The following is a 14,009-nucleotide window of genomic DNA, read 5'->3' as shown; positions in this document are numbered from 1 at the left end:
GTCTATAACACCACATCTCAAATGCTTCGATTCTCTTCTGTTCCGGTTTTCCGACAGTCCATGTTTCATTACCATACAATGCTGTACTCCAGACGTACATCCTCAGAAATTTCTTCCTCAAATTATAGCCGGTATTTGACATTAGTAGACTTCTGTTGGCCAGAAATGCCTTTTTTGCCATAGCGAGTCTGCTTTTGATGTCCTCCTTGCTCCGTCCGTCATTGGTTATTTACTGCCTAGGTAGCAGAATTCCTTAACTTCATTGACTTCGTGACCATCAATCCTGATGTTGAGTTTCTCGCTGTTCTCATTTCTACTACTTCTCATTACCTTCGAAGGTCTTTCTCCGATTTACTCTCAAACCATACTGTGTACTCATTAGACTGTTCATTACGTTCAGCAGATCATTTAATTCTTCTTCACTTTCACTCAGGATAGCAAGGTCATCAGCGAATCGTATCACTGATATCCTTTCACCATGTATTTTAATTCCACTCCTGAACCTTTCTTTTATTTCCATCATTGCTTCCTCGACGTACAGATTGAAGAGTAGGGGCGAAAGACTACAGCCTTGTCTTACACCCTTCTTAATACGAGCACTTCGTTCTTGATCGTCCACTCTTATTATTCCCTCTTGGTTGTTGTACATATTGTATATGACCCGTCTCTCCCTATAGCTTACCCCTACTTTTTTCAGAATCTCGAATAGCTTGCACCATTTTATATTGTCGAACGCTTTTTCCAGGTCGACAAATCCTATGAAAGTGTCTCGATTTTCTTTAGCCTTGCTTCCATTATTAGCCGTAATGTCAGAATTGCCTCTCTCGTCCCTTTACTTTTCCTAAAGCCAAACTGATCGTCACCTAGCGCATTCTCAATTTTCTTTCCCATTCTTCTGTATATTAGTCTTGTAAGCAGCTTGGATGCATGAGCTGTTAAGCTGATTGTGCGATAATTCTCGCACTTGTCAGCTGTTGCCGGCTTCGGAATTGTGTGGATGATGCTTTTCCGAAAGTCAGATGGTATATCGCCAGACTCATATATTCTACACACCAACGTGAATAGTCGTTTTGTTGCCACTTCTCCCGATGATTTTAGAAATTCTGATGGAATGTTATCTATCCCTTCTGCCTTATTTGACCGTAAGTCCTCCAAAGCTCTTTTAAATTCCGATTTTAATACTGGATGCCCTATCTCTTCTAAATCGACTCTTGTTTCTTCTTCTATCACATCAGACAAATCTTCACCCTCATAGAGGCTTTCAATGTATTCTTTCCACTTATCTGCTCTCTCCTCTGCATTTAACAGTGGAATTCCTGTTGCACTCTTAATGTTACCACCGTTGCTTTTAATGTCACCAAAGGTTGTTGTGGCTTTCCTGTATGCTGAGTCTGTCCTTCCGACAATCATATCTTTTTCGATGTCTTCACATTTTTCCTGCAGCCATTTCGTCTTAGCTTCCCTGCACTTCCTATTTATTTCATTCCTCAGCGACTTGTATTTCTGTATTTCTGATTTTCCCGGAACATTTTTGTACTTCCTCCTTTCATCAATCAACTGAAGTATTTCTTCTGTTACCCATGGTTTCTTCGCAGCTACCTTCTTTGTATCTATGTTTTCCTTCCCAGCTTCTGTGATGGCCCTTTTTAGAGACGTCCATTCCTCTTCAACTGTACTGCCTACTGCGCTATTCCTTATTGCTGTATCTATAGCGTTAGAGAACTTCAAACGTATCTCGCCATTCCTTAGTACTTCCGTATCCCACTTCTTTGCGTATTGATTCTTCCTGACTAATGTCTTGAACTTCAGCCTACTCTTCATCACTACTATATTGTGATCTGAGTCTATATCTGCTCCTGGGTACGCCTTACAATCCAGTAATTACAATCCGGTATCTGATTTCGGAATCTCTGTCTGACCATGGTGTAATCTAATTGAAATCTTCCCGTATCTCCCGGCCTTTTTCAAGTATAATCCTCCTCTTGTGATTCTTGAACAGGGTATTCGCTATTACTAGCTGAAACTTGTTACAGAACTCAATTAGTCTTTCTCCTCTTTCATTCCTAGTCCAAAGCCCATATTCTCCTGTAAACTTTTCTTCTACTCCTTCCCCTACAACTGCATTCCAGTCGCCCATGACTATTAGATTTTCGTCCCCCTTTACATACTGCATTACCCTTTCAATATCCTCATACACTTTCTCTATCTGTTCATCTTCAGCTTGCGACGTCGGCATGTATACCTGAACTATCGTTGTCGGTGTTGGTCTGCTGTCGATTCTGATTAGAACAACCCGGTCACTGAACTATTCACAGTAACACACCCTCTGCCTATTCATAACGAATCCTACACCTGTTATACAATTTTCTGCTGCTGTTGATATTACGCGATACTCATCCGACCAGAAATCCTTCTCTTCCTTCCACTTCACTTCACTGACCCCTACTATATCCATATTGAGCCTTTGCATTTCCCTTTTCAGATTTTCTGGTTTCCCTACCACGTTCAAGCTTCTGACATTCCACGCCCCGACTCGTAGAACGTTATCCTTTCGTTGATTATTCAATCTTTTTCTCATGGTAACCTCCCCCTTGGCAGTCCCCTCCCGGAGATCCGAATGGGGGACTATTCCGGAATCTTTTGCCAATGGAGAGATCATCATGACACTTCTTCAAATACAGGCCACATGTCTTGTGGATACACGTTACGTGTCATTAATGCAGTGGTTTCCATTGCGTTTGGGCAGTCCCCTCCCGGAGATCCGAATGGGGGACTATTCCGGAATCTTTTGCCAGAGATCATGACATTTCTTCACATACGGGCCACATGTCCTGTGGATACACGTTACATGTCTTTAATGCAGTGGTTTCCATTGCCTTCTGCATCCTCATGTCGTTGATCATTGCTGATTCTTCTGCGTTTAGGGGCAATTTCCCACCCCTAGGACAAGAGAGTGCCCTGAACCTCTATCCGTTCCTCCGCCCTCTTTTACAAGACCATTGGCAGAATGAGGCTGACTACTTATACCGAAAGTCTTCGGCCACCAATGCTGATTATTTATCAAAATTTAGGCAATGGCGGGGATCGAACCCGGGACGGAAGGCGTTTCGATTATGAATCAAAGACGCTACCCCTACACCACGGGTACATTTTTGCTGTTATATGCTCATTATTAAGTCTTTTTATGGCACAGGAAAAACTACGTTTCGTTGCACCCTCACACTTTATGCACGAGCGGCACACTGACCCCGCTGTCGACGACGCCAACAGCTGTGCCGCACAACAAGAGGCCGATGATGACACCGGCCACCTCGGATTACGGAAGAGTCGCGTAATAAGATTAAGGCCAAAAATTGTTGCTGGCGAGCGCCGCCGTAGTCGGGCCAGGGGCTGGGATCCAATTACCCGGAATGGGGGCGGTTATCGGGGACGCGGGGGCGGACTGCCCCCGCAGCGCTACGCTCCGCCGCCCCCAGCCGCGCCCGATCACCGGAGGCGGCCTCCTCCTCTTATCGGCAATCACCCATCAGACGCTCGGCTACGTGCCTGTTGTGCCGAGGGCGCTGTTACCGAGAATAAGGCGCAACGGGCCCCAGTGTATATCGCTGGACGGTGCAGCGGGAAATTTTTCCGCCGGCCTCGATCGCTTGCTATTGCACAAGATTGACGTCCATCCCCGTTCGCCCGATGGTGTCCATTCCCTTCTATCTCGGACGGACTACCGGCGACGTCGGGTTCGCCTTCAGTAGATGTTTCCCCTAACGTTTGTCCATTGTTTTGAAGCTCCTACGTCTGTCGTTCCCTGAGAAAACAGTGACACAGCAGCCCTCACCGTCCCACACTCGCGTGTTATTATCATTTTATTATGTGCTAACTATTCTGTTATTCTTCGCTACTGTTATTTCTTTACCAAATCCGTCTGAACACAGGTATGTTAGAATTGGAACACTGCACACTTTAGCTGAGTCCATGAACAACATACAATGGGCGTTCATAAGGTTTCCATTTGAGGGCGTAGCCGCAGCGTATATACAGGGTGTTTCAAAAATGACCGGTATATTTGAAACGGCAATAAAAACTAAACGAGCAGCCATAGAAATACACCGTTTGTTGCAATATGCTTGGGACAACAGTACATTTTCAGGCGGACAAACTTTCGAAATTACAGTAGTTACAATTTTCAGCAACAGATGGCGCTGCAAGTGATGTGAAAGATATAGAAGACAACGCAGTCTGTGGGTGCGCCATTCTGTACCTCGTCTTTCTGTTGTAAGCGTGTGCTGTTCACAACGTGCAAGTGTGCTGTGGACAACATGGTTTATTCCTTAGAACAGAGGATTTTTCTGGTGTTGGAATTCCACCGCCTGGAACACAGTGTTGTTGCAACAAGACGAAGTTTTCAACGGAGGTTTAATGTAACCAAAGGACCGAAAAGCGATACAATAAAGGATCTGTTTGAAAAATTTCAATGGACTGGGAACGTGACGGATGAACGTGCTGGAAAGGTAGGGCGACCGCGTACGGCAACCACAGAGGGCAACGCGCAGCTAGTGCAGCAGGTGATCCAACAGCGGCCTCGGGTTTCCGTTCGCCGTGTTGCAGCTGCGGTCCAAATGACGCCAACGTCCACGTATCGTCTCATGCGCCAGAGTTTACACCTCTATCCATACAAAATTCAAACGCGGCAACCCCTCAGCGCCGCTACCATTGCTGCACGAGAGACATTCGCTAACGTTTTAGTGCACAGGATTGATGACGGCGATATGCATGTGGGCAGCATTTGGTTTACTGACGAAGCTTATTTTTAGCTGGACGGCTTCGTCAATAAACAGAACTGGCGCATATGGGGAACCGAAAAGCCCCATGTTGCAGTCCCATCGTCCCTGCATCCTCAAAAAGTACTGCTCTGGGCCGCCATTTCTTCAAAAGGAATCATTGGCCCATTTGTCAGATCCTAAACAATTACTGCATCTCGCTATCTGGACATTCTTCGTGAATTTGTGGAGGTACAAACTGCCTTAGACGACACTGCGAACACCTCGTGGTTTATGCAAGATGGTGCCCGGCCATATCGCACGGCCGACGCCTTTAATTTCCTGAATGAATATTTCGATGATCGTGTGAATGCTTTGGGCTATCCGAAACATACAGGAGGCGGCGTGGATTGGCCTCCCTATTCGCCAGACATGAACCCTTGTGACTTCTTTCTGTGGGGACACTTGAAAGACCAGGTGTACCGCCAGAATCCAGAAACAATTGAACAGCTGAAGCAGTACATCTCATTTGCATGTGAAGCCATTCCGCCAGACACGTTGTCAAAGGTTTCGGGTAATTTCATTCAGAGACTACGCCATATTATTGCTACGCATGGTGGATATGTGGTAAATATCGTACTATAGAGTTTCCCAGGCCGCAGCGCCATCTGTTGTTGACAATTGTAACTACTGTAATTTCGAAAGTTTGTCTGCCTGAAAATGTGCTGTTGTCCCAAGCATATTGCAACAAACGGTGTATTTCTATCGCTGCTCGTTTAGTTTGTATTGCCGTTTCAAATATACCGGTCATTTTTGAAACACCCTGTACAATGTAGCGTGGCTCCGATGCGAGTATGTAAGCATGGATATGTAGGAAAGTGATTAGTGTGTTATCCCCGTTTTTCCGACTCGCGTGCAGCAAATTCGGAAACGTGAACTACGGCGACGTTGTTACCAATTGCGTTCATACAGGAGGACAGTGCTGTTATTCTTTTCTTGGCTGCCCAAGTATCAACACCGATACACATCCATCGCAGAATGAGCAGTGTATATGGGGCATCATGTCTCTCGAAAACCCACCGCGATAAGGGATGCTGCCGCTTCATGATTACGCACGTCCACATATCGCAAACGTTGTATGGCAGAAGCTGCGCCAACTCAAGTGCGATACATTCGAACACCCGCCGTATGGTACTGATTTCTCTCCATGTGATTATCACACCTTCGGTCCCTTAAAAAGAGCCTTGAAGAGTCGACGATTCCTATTGGACGACGATGTGCAGCAGGTAGTGACGGACTTCTTAAAGTAAGAGGACACGGTGTTTTACTAAACGGGTATCTTCAGTCTGATGCGTCCGTGCGATGATTGCCTTATTGCTCACCGTGATTTTGCCTGTTTCTGGACTGTACGGTCTTCGAACGGAAGCTTTTAGATCCCCCCTTATACTATTTAGGGATTAGATAAGTTTGAAGGTTGAATCACTTCCAAATCTCCAGCTTCACGTTACACACGCAATGATAAGATGATGGTAAATATGATGTCACAAACACTTTCGACCTACTACAACCCACTGCGAGAAAGCCACACATTCGCATCGTGAAGAGTTAACTGCCGTGCTCCATGCACGCGCCGCATTGTCGGCTTACCAGTTACACTTGTCCACCTTTCCTAAGACTCGCACACACATTTTCTGATACCTGAGACAAGGAGGGACATACTTTGTGGTTGTTGTTTTAATTCGTCGGAGCATGTAATAATAATAATGTTTTGTGCATTGTATACTGTGAATTGTAAACACAGACACTGTACAAAAAAAGTAAGTATTACGTGTTAAAACAACAATCGCAACGAATGTCCCACCTATTGTGGGAATCAAATAATGAGAGTGCGACCATTAAGAAGTGTTCACGAGCGACACATATGGAAGCTTGGGCCGGTCCGGAAGGCATACTCTGACAGCCGAGGGGGTTAAGGCGACCATTCGCAATAAGCTTGAATTTCAGGTTCGAGTCACAAATTCTCGTGTGCCACCAATAAATAAGTCAATTTAGATTCTCAATTTGCGAATAAAATTTCGTAATATACCGGAAACTATTCTCTACAAAACAATACCATTCAAGACAGTCACCATGCATCTGTCTACGTTTGTGCCTTCGTTGAACCCAAGCGTCAAAAACGATTTGCAAAAATTGATGGTTTTACTTTCTTCGTCACGTAGACGGGAACCCAACCAAGATTACTCAAACTTTTTCCCATGCAACTGGCTCGTCTAGGACACCCAGGTCAGATGTCATTGTTTCCACCGTGTGCGTGTCGTGAGTTGGGAGATTAGAAAGTGACCCGCTAATGAAACTTATTTTATAGCCAAACGTTACACTTACGGACATGCATTCCTTATGAAATCTTTATTTACTCATTCCCCCCTACAGCCCCTACAAGTCTCTAAGAGGAACTATAAAACAGTACCACACATATCTTATCGAGGACAAGAATCGGGTAAGTTTTAAACTTATTTAGTTGTTACTTAAAACGCGATCTTCAACCAGAAGCAGACCAATAAGTGTACATAGGAGTTAGTGAGTGGCTGTGACAGTGATCTGTATTCCCGGAACAGCCGAAGCATCGATATGGAGTTCCAGTACTGCGTCCGGTAAGCAGACATGGTTCCTCCTTGCTTCACAGAGGAAAGCAAGCCGAAAGCATAGCGGGAGCGCCCTCTGGTGTAGTTCTGTGCTTAAATGCGTGTGCGATCATTTACTATCCACTTGCCCCATGTCACCTCAAGCGATCTGATAGTGCTCGTCTGTGAGTTTTTTCCGATTTCCTCCCTTTCGATGTTCGTTCTAGACGAAGGTTGTATGCCTGCGACAACCCTGCTGTGACTCCGAGTCTGTTTCTAAGTAACATCCGTTTCTAAGTAACATCTGTAGCTTTCACAAAAATATGAAAACACAGTGAGAAATGAGTGCTTGAACATAAATGTAGACATCAGCCAAATCTGCAAGATGCGCTGTTGTATTTGAACATGTCCGCACCAGTGCGGCATTTTCAATACGCGGTAAGTGCCAGCTGTCGTCAGAACAGAGTTCTGTGTAGTTGTGAGTGAATTATGTGGGAGCTACGTTAATTCGAACGTGGACAAATTGGTACTACTCTTATAGTGGATGTTCCCGTAACTAAGGTATCTGAACTGGCTGTTGTTCCTAGGAGCACCGACGGCTCACACCGCATTCAGGAAACGCCGGAAAATATCATCCGTTAAGTCACGACGCGGACGGAAGTGTATTTTGAGCGATTGTGACAGACGGATATTTAAGATGACTGGGCCGAGAAATAAAATTATACACTATGTGATCAAAAGTATCCGGATACCTGGCTGAAAATGATTGCAAGTTCGTGCCGCCCTCCATCGGTAGTGCTGGAATTCAATAGCATGTTGGCCCACTCTTAGCCTTGATGACAGCTTCCACTCACGCAGGCATACGTTCAGGCAGGTGCTGGAAGCTTTCTTGGGGAATGGCAGCCCATTCTTCACGGAGTGCTGCACTGAGGAGAAGTATCGATGTCGGTCACAGAGGCCAGGTACGAAGTCAGCGTTCCAAAACATCCCAGAGGTGTTCTGTAGGAATGTCAGGACTCTGTGCAGGACAGGCCATTACAAGGACGTTATTGTTGTGTAACCACTCCGCCACAGGTTGTGCATTATGAACAGGTGCTCGATCGTGTTGAAAGATGCAATCACGATCCCGGAATTGCTCTTCAACAGTGGGAAGGAAGAAGGTGCTTAAAACATCAATGTAGGACTTTGCTGTGATAGTGGCACGCAAAACAACAAGGGGTGCAAGCCCACTCCATGAGAAACACGACCACACCACAACACCACCGCCTCCGAATTTTACTGTTGGCACTACACACGCTGGCAGATGACTTTCACCGGCCGTTCGCCATACCACACTCCGCCATTGGATCGCCACATTGTGTACCGTGATTCGTCACTCCACACAACGTTTTTCCACTGTTCAATCGTCCATTGTTTACGCTACTTACAGCAAGCGTGGCGTCGTTTGGATTTACTGGAGTGATGTGTGGCTTATGAGCAGTCGATCGACCACGAAATCCACGTTGTCTCACCTCCCGCCTAACTGTCAAAGTGCTTGCAGTGGGTCTTGATACAGTTTGGAATTCCTGTGTGATGGTCTGGATAGATGCCTGCCTATTACACATTACGATCCTCTACAACTGTCGCCGGTCTCTGTCAGTCAACAGACGAGTTGGCCTGTACGCTTTTGTGCTGCACGTTTCCACTTTGCTATGACATCAGAAACAGTGGTCCCAGCGATGTTTACGAGTGTGGAAATATCGCGTACAGACGTATGACACAAGTGACACCCAATTACCTGACCACGTTCGAAGTCCGTGAGTTCCGCGGAGGGCCCCATTCCGCTCTCTCACGATGTCTAATGACTACTGAGGTCGCTGATATGGAGTACCTGGCAGTAAGTGGCAGCACAATGCAACTAATATGAAAAACGTATGTTTTTGGTGGTGTCCGGATACTTCTGATCACATAGTATACATCTGCTAAAGTTACTGCAGAAACCGATTGTATCATTGTCACACCCTGTCAGCACCAAAAACACAAAGCGAGTTCCGTAAGACTGCAATTAACTTGAGAGCTGGAACTCCAAAGCCACTGATCAATGATGTGAACGCCCTGAACTGGGAGAATAATTGAAGTCAGAAAACCTGGACAATGGGGTAATAGAAGAAACTAATTTGGTCTGATGAGTCTTGTTTCACTCTGTTTCCAACTTCTGGCCGAGTTTAAATCTCAAAAGTGAAACATGCTGGGGATTCGGTAATGATCTGGCCAGCAGCATAGTCTTATACCATGGACCTCATGGTGACTCTGTGGGATCACATTACTGTCAAGGATTATATGTCCCTTTTGTCTAATCAGGTCCATCCCATGGTACAATGTTTGTTTCCCAATGGTGGTGCTGCGATCGAAGATGACAGGGTCCTTTTTCAAACAGATCACATCGTCCAGGATTGATTTTATCAGCACGACGATGAATTGTCCCCTCTCCTCTGATTCCCAGTCACCAGATCCCGTTACTTTCGAGGCTTTATGGTTCACTTGCATCATCGTTATGTGAACATGCCATACAGAACCTGTATCTGTCCATTCCGAGACGAATGGAAGCTGTTTTGGATGCCAACGGTTTTCCTACACTGAATTACGTATGATTGTGTTATGTTTACTGTGTTCCCAGATTTTTAACCACTCCCTGCAGTTTTAACTGACCACTTGGAACTGCCGTTTGTTTCAGCGGTCAGAAAGCCACTGCGTGCATAGTGATACTTTTATTACCCACGTTGAGCAGGATACTAAGCATACCTAGCCTTGGAAATCTACCAAGGGTGCCAACACAGGCAAATGACGAAGGATACTCCTAGCAATAGCCGTTCGTGTTTAACGTTACCGTTAGTGGAAAGTTTCACAATATTTCGCAGTATTAGCGTGAACAAGGATTTTGGACCTGCAGAGGAAAAATTGTCTTTAACAAGATCTAACATTCCCGGAGAACGGTACTTAGTGATTGAAGTCATCAAAAGAAGTTGCCTACAGTTGTTGCAGCCACGTACAACATGTTCAGAAAAATTTCAAACTTGTGTGAATTCGTAAGAGACCAAACTGCTAAAGCCATGGGCCCCTAGACCTACATACTATTTATACTAAGACCAACATACACACCCATGCCCGAGGGAGGACTGGAAACTTCCGCGGCAGTGCCCGCGCAATCCATGACATGGCGCCTCTAACCGCGCGGCTACTACGCGCGTCCCTGAATATTCAGAGATCAAGCTGATGTTCAACCCACATACGTAAAAAAATTTACAATGAGCCTTTCCAAGTTCTTCAGAGAAAGTGTCTCAGTACCGCTCGAAAGATAAATACGAGGTACAAGAAAGGAAAACACAGTCTCTAAGAATGTTGAAATAAACATCCTTTTTCATACCCACATTAACCTTTATGAGAAGGAGAAAGTCATGGTATGAGAAACAAATCGTAAATCTTTCTCATCGTGAACTTCGCCCACCACACACACGTTCTTGGATAAACGTCTTTTTGGACTGTCGAGGAACATGATGGGTTGGGTTGTTTTGGGGAAGGAGACCAGACAGCGAGGTCATCGGTCTCATCGGATTAGGGAAGGACGGGGAAGGAAGTCGGCCGTGCCCTTTCAAAGGAACCATCCCGGCATTTGCCTGGAGCGATTTAGGGAAATTACGGAAAACCTAAATCAGGATGGCCGGACGCGGGATTGAACCGTTGTCCTCCAGAATGCGAGTCCAGTGTTTAACCACTACGCCACCTCGCTCGGTTGATGAACATGATGCCTTGCTTCATTTGAAAAGAGGAAAACTCGTGACTTTTAAGAACTCGATACGCCTCCACTCAGCTACTGCGCAGTTTCTATTGTGTTTGGCTCAGAGAAGCTTCATTTACCGATGTGAGGAATGGTCTTATTTACTTAGTGCTTATTTAGCCTCTCCAGGTACTCGACTCATTACATCTATAACATACAAGATCCCTTTGCAATGTTCGCTCGGAAACTGCTTGAGAAAGACCAGTATTCATAGCAGCAGCAATTTCTATCTAGTTTGAAACCGATTGTTATTATCAATGTGGAACCCCGCGTCACCTCTCAGTCAGATAGGATCTTTTTGGAACCACTGTTCTTCCGCCGTGGTACATGAGTGCCAGTAGTACGCCATTTCTTGTAGGAACCTTGGACAGCCCACACTGATAAGCCAACAACAGGGAACTTCTATACGGGGTAGTCACAGCCTTCTCCTAACACAATAGGTCCTTTTTGTTATGTCTCGTCTGTATGTCCAACCATCCTCCTAAACTGATTCGATACAACCAACAGAAAAGTACGCGTCAGTTCACAGCCATGACTAAGGCCAATGGTGGAGAGTCACATGACAACCCAATGTCATTTCTACACCATCTACAGCGCTCTAACTGTTAAAGGGATGACTAATATTTTCCCCGGTGACCTTATTTAAGCGATGTGATTGTTAGCAGCTCACAGCAAACCCAGAAGAATGCAAGAATGCAACGCTACCTGTGAAAAAAAGTAACAGCTTCTTCGAAAAGCGCTGTACGAAGTTCCGAAGTGCATGATGGATTTACATTTTTATGTGCAGAATCATTTTCAGTTCATCAAAGTCGAGTCTAATTTGTGACCTTACAATAAGTAGCAGAGGAAAGGTGTAGAAACGTCGAAAATGAGCGTACATATTCTCATAATTACGAAGGTAATGGCAGCCCTAGTATTGAGACAGAGGGATTCGTGCAACGAGTGGAGCAAAGACTACAGTCGGAACGGCGATTGAAGATTCATGCTGTGGCTGATGCACTTCATAGTGTTGGGCGCACCACTGTTTACTGTCTGTAATATATTTACATTTTTCTAACGGAAAAGCTGGGTTATCGCAATTTGTGTACAAAGTGGGTAATGAAACTGCTTATCTAGCACGACAAACCATATCTATTTACCATTTACCGTACCCAAGACAAGATTAGGTATCCTTAATTTCGCTTCGCTGCAGAATACTTGAACAAATTTTCATTTCAAATATAATAAATTTCTTTGAGACGGAAGAAGCTTCTGTCCACAAAATTAGCATTGCTTGTGTGAAACTCGGCTTGCTCTTTTCTCACATAATATCCTGCGAACTATGAATGAAGGGCAACACGCTGATTCCGTATTCCTAGATTTCCGAAAAGCGTTTGACATGGCGCCCCACTGCAGAATGTTCAAAAGTTCGAGCATACGGATAAGGTTCCCAGATATATGAGTAGCTAGAACACTTGTCACTTAATAGAACACAGTACGCTGTCTCAGAGTTCGGGTGTTCATCACGGACTAGGATATCGTGTTGAGTGCCCCAGAGAAGTGTGGTAGGACCGGAAGGAAGTGTGATAGGATCACTCTTATACTCTATAGACAGAAATGATCTGAAGAACAGGGTGAGCAGCAATTTACGTCTGATGACGCTGTGGTGTACGGGATGATGTCCTTGAGTTACTAGAAGGATACTAGTTACACAGAATTTCTAGTTGGTTTGATGAATGGAAGCTCGGACTCAATTTAGAAAACTGTAAAGCAATGCAGATGAGTAGGAAAAACAGTCCTGTAACATTCCAATACAATAATGAGCTGCTTCGTTTTATTAGAAGGATTTCGTGAAGTGCGACCGCCCTATAAAGGAGACGGCCTATAGAAAGCTAGTGCGATACACTCATTAGTACTGCTCCAGTGTTTGGGATCTCTGCAAGGTCGTATTAAAGAAAGACAGCGAAGCAATTCAGAGGCATGCTTCAAGATTTGTTACGGCAACTTCGACCAATTGCTTTGTGGACCAAAATGGGAATCCCTGGAGGGAAGACGACGTTCTTTTGTTCTTTTCACGTGGCAGCAGCGAGAAACTTTAAGAGAACCGGCATTTGGGTCGATTGCAGAATGATTCTGCTGACACCAACGTATATTTTGCGTAAGAACCAGGTAAATAGGGTAAGAGAAATTAGGCTACAGATAATCGTTACTTCCTCGCTCAATCTGGGACTGTCACAGGAAAGAAAATGACTAGTAGTGGTATGTGGTGCCCTCCACCATGCACTGGTTGATGGCTTGCAGAGTATGTATGTACATGTAGATGGAAACATACATTGTTAGCCCATGTATGCATCAAAACGTATTGGCAGTTAACCTCTACTAGAGGATTCTAACGACTAAATAATTTTGTGAACTTTAACTGAAATAAAATTTGCAGTGACTATTACTGCTTCTGCTACATGATGTAATTGTTTTTGGTTTAAAACGGTTTGAAGAGGAAAAGTAACTAAAGCTACTGTTTGAAGTCCCAGAAAAGAATATTCTATGCAAAGAAGTTGAAGAAACTAGTGTAACGCTATGAAAAGTGAACGTATGTAGAGGTGTAGGAACCAGCAACTGCCAACACAAAGTATTTGTAATATTGTAGGTTTTATTATGGTCCAACGTTCCTCACTTTCCCAATAAGCCTCAGTGTATAAATGTCTTTGTAAAGCTGATGAAAAATGAGGAACAGAGAGTTCCTCTTTGAAATCTACTTTATTTCAGTCTGAAAATTGCTGATAATAGGAACCTTCCAAGATTAAGGAATATTCGTCAAATACGAACTGCCTGTTACATGAG

General features: G+C 44.7%; 1 protein-coding gene across 1 annotated transcript in view; it reads right to left on the bottom strand.

Annotated features, from left to right (window-relative positions):
• Positions 1–14,009, bottom strand: part of LOC126101459 (hemicentin-2-like) — a 496,135-nt gene that overhangs the window by 268,341 nt on the left and 213,785 nt on the right. The gene's annotated exons all lie outside the window — the stretch shown is intronic.

This window comes from Schistocerca cancellata, chromosome 9 (assembly GCF_023864275.1).
Source record: "Schistocerca cancellata isolate TAMUIC-IGC-003103 chromosome 9, iqSchCanc2.1, whole genome shotgun sequence".
Taxonomy (NCBI): domain Eukaryota; kingdom Metazoa; phylum Arthropoda; class Insecta; order Orthoptera; family Acrididae; genus Schistocerca; species Schistocerca cancellata.
This window is presented reverse-complemented; position numbering and strand designations above follow the sequence as displayed.